Source organism: Anopheles cruzii, chromosome 2, assembly GCF_943734635.1.
Source record: "Anopheles cruzii chromosome 2, idAnoCruzAS_RS32_06, whole genome shotgun sequence".
NCBI classification, from domain to species: Eukaryota; Metazoa; Arthropoda; class Insecta; order Diptera; family Culicidae; genus Anopheles; species Anopheles cruzii.
Window position 1 is genome coordinate 44,938,872 of NC_069144.1, and position 11,561 is coordinate 44,950,432.

The 11,561-nt window shown below is 53.2% G+C and overlaps 1 non-coding gene across 1 annotated transcript; it reads right to left on the bottom strand.

Annotated features, from left to right (window-relative positions):
• Positions 1-11,214: 11,214 nt before the first annotated feature.
• On the bottom strand, positions 11,215-11,287 carry Trnav-cac (transfer RNA valine (anticodon CAC)). The gene has a single exon. It is a non-coding gene; the product is annotated as a tRNA-Val (tRNA).
• Positions 11,288-11,561: the final 274 nt, after the last annotated feature.

An 11,561-nucleotide genomic window follows, 5' to 3' on the forward strand; every position in this document is an offset into this window, starting at 1 on the left:
ACGGAAAAATCTACTTACTTTTTGACACTGCCGCTACCGTCTGCCTGGCTGCCACTAGAGCGAAGTACTATGTACTCCTTGACACATTATCTATGTTTCCATCACCATCATCATCATCATCATCGCCACCACCGTCATCATCGCCGCTGTCATGCGGCACGGCATTTTCTCGCTCGCTACTTCGCCATCCGCTGAAGCGTGAAGGATGCTGGATGAATATGCTTACACTAGCTTCCCGCTACAACGTTGTAGATCATTGCACCCTCGCACCCGCGCCCCGTAGATGCTCCCGTGACCCATGCTCCTGGGAGCCGTGGATTAAGGAACTTTTACGTCGAGCGAACGGGCGAGAAAACTCTCCCGACTCCCGGGCCCTGGCCCGGCTCGGCGTTGGTTTCTTTGTAAATATCATTATTCCAATCACGGCCCAGCCACGGTGCTCCGTGAGGGTACGACGCCTCCCGATCGGGGCACAATGGAGCGAAGGACAACGAAGCTCCGTCGCAACCCATCTCCGAGCGGGAGTCAAAGTGGTAGTGCCAGAGAGAGAGAGAGCGAAATTGGACAGAGCAGATGGTGCCGGGATATGCGACTTGGCGGGATGCCTCTTCACATCGTTGACTTCGGGGCAGGGAAAAGCAATTTTTCACCGACATGTTGTGTGGCGGTGTCTCGGGACATTGTATGTGGCGCAGCTCAAGTAGGATTCAATTGTTCTACCATCAGCTTGGCTCGATTGCCCAGATTATGGGCCATGTTAATGTATTTAATATGAAATTACTTGAGTATGAGTATCGAGGAAGCGTTTGCAATCGTTTCACGAAGCGTTTCGTGGGGCACAGTTTTCCAACGGTTCGGCAAAGTGTTTTCTAAAAGGCTTTAGTAAAATGCAACATTTTGAGTCAAATATGCTGAGAAGGCAGCATCCATCGGCTAGTGTGGTCGGTTTCGAGCCCGTCCGCTTCTGATGGGCGAGAGATTGAATATATTTCGCTGCCATCACCCTGCCACTGACTAATCACTGACGGTTTATCAAACAACCATGGCCCCCGACAGCTCCCCCCTCGACCGACCGCCCGCCCATCGAAAACAATCTAAACGACCTACAATTTTATGCCTTCTCCAGTTTCCCGTTCGGGCGAGTTCGCGACACGGCTACCCGCACACTGCTCTTTATATCGCATAAATTTCCTCCGCTTTCCCAGAGAGCCTTCCGCGGGAGGTGGTGCCAAAAAACTTCCCGACAAATTCCTTCCGCCTTTCCTTGGACCACTTTTCCGCATCCCCGGCCCGGGGCACTGGCATCGAGAGAGCGCCACTCGATTATTAGAAGATACAATAAATAAAAGCCGATTTGCGCTTCATCGTTCACTTGCGTTGCTCTCTCTATCACTCTCTCTCTCTCACACTCACTTGCTGCCACTCTCTCTCTGTCTCGGTTTCGGGTGCCCAATAAAAATCCAGCAAGAAAGGAGGCCACAGCGATGTAAAAGTCAAACACCGGATGCGGAAACACCAACGGAGACCGGGCAGGAAGGGTCCTGGAAAGGCGAGAATGTGCAGCAGGGAAATTTCTCCCATTCCATGGCCCGCACAAGAGCCCGCCTAGCGAGGCCAGGCGGAAGTGGCAGACCGAACCGGGAATAAATTCCATCAGACAACGAGGCTGCGGTGCGCTGGCGGCAGGCAGATGTGCTTGGTATGCGAGAAGCACTGTTCCGTCCCGCACGGTTCCGGCACGGTGGCCGCCTCCCTCCACCCCACCGCAGCAAGAAAGCATGAGCAGCATAATCAGACACCAACACAATAACAGGCCAGCCGGCTGCTTCCGCTGACTTTCGATCTCTCCGAAGGCTGCGGTGGGTGCGCTTGCCAAAAACATAAGCATCCAGTTCCTGCCGTCCTTGTCCTAGCTTTCGGCGGTCGGCCCCTTTCCGAGTTGTTGCTACTGCTTGCTCTTCGCTGGCACTTCCCGGAATGGCTCTGTATGGGCGTTGGTGTGGATTGATAAGTCTTTACGAGCCCTAGAATTGGAAAACTCTATCAAGATGGCTACCGATACAAATATAGGCACAGCTACGAACGTTACAAACAACCCCCTTTTTAATCGTAATAGAAGATGTGTTCCAGCTACAATCAGCGAAACAAAACCCGATTGCGGAGACAGAACCAGAAACCATCGATCCACAACCGACTGGCTCGGTCTAAGGCTCTCCGGTCCGGTACGCAAACAATTGCGCATTCAAATGAGCCCTGCGAAACGAGAAAAAGGCTCCACAAAAACATCGCTCTGTGGGGCGAAGGCGCAAAAAATGAAGATTGGGAACTGCTACGGCCACTAGCCACTACCACTCAAGTGTGAGACTCACTCACTCCCTTCCAAGCCACAAACGCGATCACAGGGCATCCGGTTCGGGCTGGCTTTCTGATTTGGCGCTCGCTCCTTTTCGGTTCCTTTGTTCCGCTTGGGGAACACCACCACCGCCAGAGAGGTCCTAGATTCCTGCCCAGTGTGCTTGTGTGTGTGTCTGTGTGGCCCTTTTCCCCTTTCACCTTCACCAATCTGGATAATCATCTTCGGTCAAGAGATACTTTTGCTCTCACCTCGCTCTCTATCTCTCTCTCCCACTTTCTTTCTCTCGCTCTTTTGCCACCTTACAGACTGTCCCGTTCTCGCGTGGGCTTCCGCTATCGCCACTCGCAATTTATATGCTCGCATAAAGCGGCCGAAGCGGCGGAAATCGTAACCCAGGAGCACCCACCCAGGTTGGGCCCCGAAGCGACGTGCGGCGGCTAACCGTATCCACTTGCAAATTGATTAGGTAAATAGTAGGGTTCCGATTGTGAGGGGCTCCCTCTCCCGGGAAAACCCTTTCATACGGTCAGCGATCACGGCGCGGGATGCGAGGCGCTCCACAGATTCCGGACTTGGGTGACGGGAGATAAACACGGGAAACAAATCAGACACTTGAAGCCGGGGCCGATGGGCCAATTACCGACACCTTGCAGCTGGAGTTCGCAGGGTTGGGTTGGGCTACACTAATCTCGGCGCGAAGTTCTAGTTCATCACCATCAGCCCAGGTCGATGTCGCCACGCTGGTCGCCAGCTGTTGAGGTCGGTTTAATTGGGTACTTTACATGGGACGATGGATTTCACAACAACAACCGAATGCCGGAATGACGCTGCATCCGGAAGGAAGCTACAGCTGTCCCCGCACGCGCATGCTGTTCGCTTCCTGCAGAGTACATTAGATAGTCATTATTAACCTCGACAAACAAGGCCAGTAACATTGAAATCGTCGTGTGAACGGAAATCCGTTGACACCGAAATTTTGTCGCACACGGGATTTACCTCGGGAAGTGTAGAACCTTACGATTGAGGTCCACAGAAGTTGTCCCCACAATGTTCTCACTCGAGACGGTTGCATCATTTTAAAACACACACCTGACAGAAGATGCATTTCGTCATGCAGCCAGCCGGCAGTCCGGGTTCTCTGGGTGACTTATTTGGTCAGCTTCTTGGCCAAGCACACGACTCGGCTCCATCACGCTCCACGAAACTATAAAACGAGTCCAACCCAAACCGGGCGTACACTGCTACCATCCGCACACCCGAAGTGTAACGCACTCAATGGGATCCCTAAGCTACCTTTGCTGGGCCGTCTGCATCCTGCAGGTAATCCCCCCGGAGAGCCACCCGGAGTCGCCCAGCCCACACCCTAACGATCCATTTTCCGTCCCCCCGCAGGTTGCCGTCGGCGAGGCTCGGCCCGACTTTGGTACCAGCTTGACGTTCACCAAAACGGCGGACGTTAGCGCTCTGGGCGATGAGCTTGGCGCTCTGATAGCTACGGTTGACGAAACGCTACAGTTCACGCTGAGCTCCCTGACCGGTGGAACAGCGGCGGAACAGCTTACGTACTACAGCTCCATCGCGAGTGGGCTGGCCGAAGAGGGGAGTGCACTAGCGGCGGCCCTCAGTGCTGCTACGTCCAGCAACACCGATCTCGAGGGAACGTTCGGTGAGCTGCAGGACGGATTCGAAACCCTGTCGGGCGTGCTGAATTCGGCCACCACCGGACTACCCGCCTCCGTCGGTGGCTTTATGCGCAGCGCAGTGCTCGGTGTAGTGGCCGAAATGGCCAGTGCGCTCGAGGATGTAGTGACCGCGTTTACGGCCCTCGAGACAGCGCTGGCCACGGCAAGCCAATCGTCTGACGTGGCTCCAACGCTGTTCCTGCAGCTCGTCACATCTCTGCTGGAGGCCAAGAACACCCTACCGTTGTTGGTGTTCGTTTTTCAGAGCGCAGGACGAAACATACAGCAGGCGGACCAGTTCTACGGCGGGTTCGAGCAGAGTGTGGCCGGTATGCAGGAGCCACTCGTGGAAGCGTACAACGCGTTCGAGACGAGTGTCGATGTCGCGCTGGGCTTCGTGGTGACCGAGTACAACGCCGTCGCGGCAGTGTACGCCGAGGAGGACACGCAACTGGCGGCTGGTTTGGTGGGCAGCATCGAGGACACGGCAGCTTACGCAGGCCTTACAGCGGCACTGGATGTGTTCCGAGTCGGCGGGCTAAATCGACTGTCGGCATTCACCTCAACGGTGCTGCCGGCGGCAAAGGGCACGTTCCTGCCGGACTTGCAGCAGGCGCTCTACGCCGTGCCGGACGCTTCGACCGTCTACGATGGCGCTACCGAACTGGCGTCCTATTTGGTGCAGTCCGGGGCGAACGCTCCGTACTGCTTCGCCTACAGCGAGGCGCTGGTCAACGATCTTCCGGCCGTCGCCCTGCTGCAGGCCAACGAGTGTCTCGATGTGGAGCGCCCCCGGCTGTGCCGGTTGCGTGATCTCCTGGTGCAGATGGGCGACCTGCTGGTGTACGACGTTCAGGATCTGTGGGAAAACCTGGAAGTCTGTGTGGCGGCCAGCGAAGCACAGCAGAACGAGTGTGTAGTGGAAGTAAGAGCGGTGCAGACGGGCGCGACTTTGCTGAGTACTCAATCGTTCATTTCATCTTCCAGCTGACGTCCTTCTACGCTCCGCTGGGCAACTTACACCTGGAGAAGTATGATCTACTCACGGCGCTCGTCCAGACAGAGGTTGGGGCATGCTTGAAACGTTTGCAGATCTGCCTTGCCAAGACGGATATGTATACCTTCGGAGCGCTAACACAATCGCTAACACAGGGCATGGCCACTTGTTTCAGCAGTTAGGGGCTACTGGGTGTGTGGGAACTTCTGTTGCAAAAAGTGGCTTTCGTAGCTGAACTACCCAATCGGAGGCAGGAAAATGTGCAAAAATAAATGAGGCTTTTTACAAAATGTAACCCGTCCAGAGTTGTTATGCTGAAGAACTTACCAGGTACTAGAGGTATGAAACCGGATTTTTTTTTAAAGAAATCACTTGGTTATTGTGTTGAAATAAAAAATTCTATTTTATTCAAAGTATGGGCCATCGTTAGCTGTACATTTCTCCCGTTTCTCCCGCTTCCTCGTGGGAATCGAAATGCTGCTCTGCCAATGCGTGTGCTATCGATGAAAATAAATAATATTCGGAAGGGACCGAGTCTGGTGAATACAGAGGGCCACATCCTCCCCAGTCGTTTTTCGATCAATGCATGATTCAAATTGATCATTTGTTGTCCGTAGCGCTCTGTATCAACGCTTTCTCCAGGTTTTAGGAGCTCGTGGTACACCACACCTTTCTGGTACCACCAGACACACAGCATTGAGTTTTTGCTGTATTGATCTGGTTTTGCAGTTGCTCGATCGATGCAGATTTCGATTGCAGTTGCTTAATGCTGCCACCAAACCCAAAAAAAACCCACCCTCAAAGTATTATAAAAACATTTATTGTTTAAAAGGCAAATGATGATCGAACTACTAGTGCTAGAGCGTAGAAGCGCAAGCCGGTGGTTGGCCCAGAGCTGTGCAGCTGGGTCCGCAGGACTGACACTGTTCTATACCGAGCCGTAGGCAAGCCAGCTTCTGGTGCAGTACAGTGTACGTTGATCGGAGCACGCACACTTTTAACCGGTCAAGACTGGCACCCGTTTCGGAGACGGAGAACTTTTCGATCACAGCCAACTTTGCATCCGTCTTGGAGGCCAACAGTTCGTACACTTCGCCTACTTCTCGCATGCACTGCTCCTGCTGTTCGTACAGTTGGCCACAGACTTCGAGTGTCGGTAGGAGATCCTCGACATCATACAGCACCGTCAGGAACATGTGCCCCAGCGAGTCCTGCAAGGAGCGTAATCGAATGGTTTCGGTGGCTAGGCACAGCCCCACATCATCCGTCAGACGCTGGGCCAGCTGTAACACCAGCAGGCTGTACTTGTAGTAACAGTACTGTGCGTACGGTCCGTTGACGAACGTGACCCCGGCCAAGAGGGTGCCCAGTTGGCGGATGGCGCCGTACGCCGTCGACAGATCCTCGATGAAGCCGGTCCCAGCGGCTAGCGTTTGGTAGTGTGTCTTGACCACGCAAACCACTCGCTCCCAGTCGTCGGTCAGCGTGTGGACGAGTGATTCCGCCACCGTCCGTAGGACACAGCCGGGCGAGTTTGGTAGCAGGCTTAAGGCACCTTCAACGGACTGCTCGAAATTCACGTAACCCTGCACCAGACACGCAGTCCGGATGGTAAGGTCTTGTCGCAGTCCGTCGAGTTCGGTGCTGAACTGATTCACGGCGGAGGTATCGGCGGTAGAGGATTGACCCAGCGCGGTAGTGAGCTGCGTCATGAACTGATCCGCCAGGTACAATCCTTCACCGGTCGATCCGAGGGTAAAGAGCATGACGACAACGTTCGCTCGCAGGGTGTCAACCGTTTGTTCAACCACCCGGACAAGGGTCGCCGAAACTTCGTCCGCACTGTCGGACGACGTGATGCCGACTATGAGCTGCAGCAGCGCCCCGAACAAGTTGGTGATCGAATGGTTGACCTGTTGGAACACGTCCGAGAGCTGGCGGGCAACGCTAGCTCCACCTAGTGACGTGATCGTCGAGAGTAAGAGTGGCAATCCGTCCTCTCGGAATGTCTGCACCTGGGCCAGTGTGCTCATCACTGGCGCGTAGGACCCCATCAAGTCACCGTTACTCGATGCCAAGTTCGTTAGGAAAGTCGTGAGCGCTGTCCCGAATTCCGCCACCGTTTCGGCAATTGTTGCCAGCGGGGCGAGAAAAGCGCTCAGTTGGTCGTCTGAGGACGCGAGTGGAAAATCTAGAACACCGGCCAGCCGCTGGAACTGCTCCTGGAGTGCGCTAACTGCTCCGACCACGGCCTGAGTTCCCTCGACCATTCCATCGATGCCAAAATCGGGCCTGGCTACAGCAAGCACGATCTACAAATGATCATCAGCAATCTGTGTAAGACGCGTTCGCCTTGATCACTCGCTAAGAAGCCTAGCGCTCACCTTCACCACCACGATGATGTACCAGACTCCAACACGAAGCATCTTTGGGGAACAAGGGGGACCGCAGCTCGTACGCTCCAAGTGCCTTCGAAGAACTGGCTGCATTGCTGGGAGGAGATGTTCTTTTCCATCCGCCAGCAGCAGTCAAGCCGAGCCACCTGCCGATTGGGCAATGGATTCGACCAAACATCGTAACGACTGTCTTGTATTGATTACGTTCGTTACAAAATTCCTCTACATGAGCCAACCAATCCGAGAGAAAGAAAAGCTGTAGCTACCGGGACTGGAGTCCTAGACTTAAGATTTCCCCAATCAATTCTTCAACGCTCCGATTACCACACCCACCAAACAGTGCTTCTTGGCGCCCCTTAACACAATAGAGATGGCTGCCACTAGGCGGCAGTTGGTCACCAATCCGGGTGCTCCGAGCGTACGGCTGACGGCAAGCGTTTCGACTGTGGTTCCGAAAAAATGTTCCGAAACTCAAAGAAAACATGCCGCACACCCAGACCAGTCGATTCGATCTCAGCCGCGATCGGAGCCATCCAGACGCACAAGTGCCCAGGGGCTGTGCGTAAACTATGGCACCCTTTTCGCACCCTCTTTGTACTCAACGGCAGAGTTCGGCGTCGGCGCCGATGCCGATGCTAAATGCGCCGTCCGTAGACGGACGAATATTGCGAATAAATTATATCGCAACAATTTAGTAAACATGTCTGCTTGCGACTCAAACACTGGAGCTCAAAAGTAATCGAGAGCTAACTGGAAGGGACGTTTTTTTTAATTTTTGTTCATGATTTGAAGTAACTTTGAGGGAGTTCTAGAAGATGGAGGAATTCCGGATGATCACTGCTAGTTTTCTTTTTTATGGTGAAATTAAGACTTAAATAAGAGAAATTTTGTTGTTTATTATTTTAAATTTAAAAACTAATGGAAAACGATATGCATGTACAGCAGACACCCTAATACTTTCGATCGGTGGTGTGATTGCGCACTGGAAAACGCACTGGAAGATGGCGCCGCTGGGGCCAGTGAAAATCAAACGAATTTTTCAAACGCCACGGCCCACGACTTTCGCCGAAGCCGAACCCAATAGACACCACAGCACAATTGCGCGCATTTCGGGTGTTGCTTGCCGTGGCCCCTCCTGGCGCGATTCCCGAAAGCGCACGATCTTCACTCGCGAGTAATGAGTTGTGGAGGGTTTAAAAATAAATGCGATTTGTTTACAGCGCCCGGGACGCCAACACGGCCGATTCTCGCCATCGATCGCCGATTGCAGAGGCCGTGGTCGTGGATTTTTCTTTCGCTTCCCTCATTCGCGTAAAACATAATACGGTACCGGCATCTCCGGCGCTGGAGCCGTGCCGGGTCGGGTGTCTGAAGTTTGAAGGTGAAATTTTACGTCACTTTGGCCAAATTAGAATCGCGGCTGGTTGTGAGTGATAGGGCGCAACGGGTGGCCTACGAATCTGGGCAAAACATAACACACGCGCCCAAAGTTGGGGGCAATTCGTACAAACATTCGTTAGCAAGATCGACACGAGCGGGCGGGAAAGGGTACGGAACACCCATCCCACACACACACACATCGCTAACCAGAAACCGGGCCGCACGTAAATTAATATTTGATCAGCTCGCTGGCCCACAGCCCGAACACGTGACTAAACTAACGCGACCCAATGAAGCACCCACTTGCGACGATTGTCGAACCCCCGGCGAAGATGCCGTGGGGTAACTACTCTGGCGCACGCACCGCACCTTACGCCGCAGCGACTACGGCCAAAGGAGCCAAATGGGGTTGATCATGATTTATGTTGGCCACACGGCTCACCCTTCGCCGGGGGCGACCAGCGAAAGACAGGCAGGGTCTTTCTTCCTGCGGTTCGGAATCAATACGCCCTGCGACCGATCTCCAGCTGGGCCACTCACTCTCCGCCGCCGGCGTAGAGTATGGACCGATTTTCCACACTTTCCACACACTATCCTGCAACCCTGGTCGGTGGCTGGAATCGGATTTTTGGGGAAAACTCTCTCGCTGGCCGGGAAAGGGGAAAAGCATCCAGTCCGGTGAGTTCCTTCCTCGGAAGGAGAGGACGGTCGCATTGCGCACCTCTCGGCATGGAATGGCTTCTTCCACCGCAGAACTGACTACTTCCGATCCGATTCTCCCATTGCGTGTTATAACTCCTGAAGTGAAGAGGCTTTTGTAGGGGTGGCAGAATATTGTCTTTATTTTGTTTAACCAGGCCCATTTTTACATGACACCGCAATGACTCCCAATTAACAATAGTTTGTTTTTATATATATATTTTAGTTTCTTTTTAAATTCGCATTAGATACGTTTCTACCTTTAAAAGTCCGAATTGCAGTTATCTATTGCACATAATGGCAAGAAAATTACATCCCAATCATAATTAAACTCATCCGCTGTATAGATTAAACATCTACGGAACTTTCGACGTCTGCACTTCGCTGAGTGTCAATAAATGTTAATTTTCAAACATCCACACCAATATCGTTGTACTGTTCTCGGTGGTGCCGTAATCGATTCCTGTCCTATGTATGCTACAACCTGTGCCTGTGTCAGGCGGTGAGGACCGGGCAAATTCCACCCCAACCATTTCGAGCCGAGCTCGAATCCATTTAGTTTTCACTGTCCTCCGTGCCGTCAGCCGAAAAGTAATCCCCACACCTCCACCCGGAACTCGGTGGCTCCCGGTGAGTCCCGATCGTTTTGGCGAGAAGTTTCATTAAACTCGCAACCCGCGCCGCCACCCAAGAAACGCGTCGGTTCTCATCGTCCATTTGGCGCTGAAGTTTTCCCCACGACTGTCATCGAACGAACGGCACCATTAATACTGTCACCCACCTCGGTGTGTGACCTCCGGTGTGCGCCTCGGGGATGAGCCGCCTATTGCCGATACACGAGGAGCGCACAAAACCGCACAGACATCGAGAGGGTCGGTGGCCATCAACGGCTCTGGAGAAAATCAGAAACAATCCGAGCAACTCTTCGCTTAACCCGGCGAAACTATCCGCTCGGGCAAATGTGCCCGAGACGTTCGTCTAGCCTGGCAAGAAGCCCGTCTTGGGTCGGTTTTGGGAACCAGCTGCCACCCCCCGGCAGGCAACGCGCACTTGACTCTTGCCGTTCGATGTTGTGCATAGTTTTGTAGCGACTCTAGCCGGTCTCGTCGCCGGCACGGCGGGCAAGCGAATCATAAACTTCCAATGGACAACTTTGAGTGCATTCCGGAATGCCTTCGAAATCGAGCTTGAACTTCTTCGCCCACAGGAGCCGTGAAGAACCGGGTTTGCCCGTGTGCGTTCGGTCGATGCAAATATGTGCACCACCGAACACATAGACAAACTTCTGGCGAGACCAAAGTCAACACGATATATGTATGCTGGACCACGCCGTCGGACATCTTCATCGGCGCCGTTGCAGGGGGTTGGCAGGCGTTCGGTCGCGGCTCACGGTTATTGGAGTTGCGAAAGAATGCCCCCGAAGCCGGGAATGGAAGAGTTGCTCACTCTAGCCGCACCGGCGTTGATGAAATAAATCAGAACTCCCCGCGGCATCGTCCGGTTTCTGTCGAAAGAAACTTCCGACGAACCCGAACACTGCACGTCTGCCTTCCAATATGGCGTCAGATAATAACGGCCGTTAAAGTCGGAAGCGACGAATGCTGTGGCGGAACTATTTTAGTTTGTAAATTAAAAGCAGACAAAAACACAAACAAAATGAATGCAATGAGAAGAGCGAGCAATAAAAAGTTCGTTCAGTGAGAGTGTTTCCGCCCGGGTTCGAACCGGGGACCTTCTGCGTGTGAAGCAGACGTGATAACCGCTACACTACGGAAACCGTTGATCGGTGATAACGCTGGAGCCGACCACATCGCGGTTCGCGGTGCGTAGATCGTAGACCATTCACCGAATCAGTGGCAAATTTCGGACAGTTGTTTAGATCATGTTCAATCGTTCATAACGTGTTGTATCAGATCGCTAGACAAATCCTTTTTTTTCTAATGGTCTCGCAGTTAGTTTAGCGTATAACAAAACGCCGAACGATAATCGATCGATTCGCAGCCCTTTCAATTTTCAAGTGGATTTGAGGGGGTTGATTAGTTTGTAGAGAT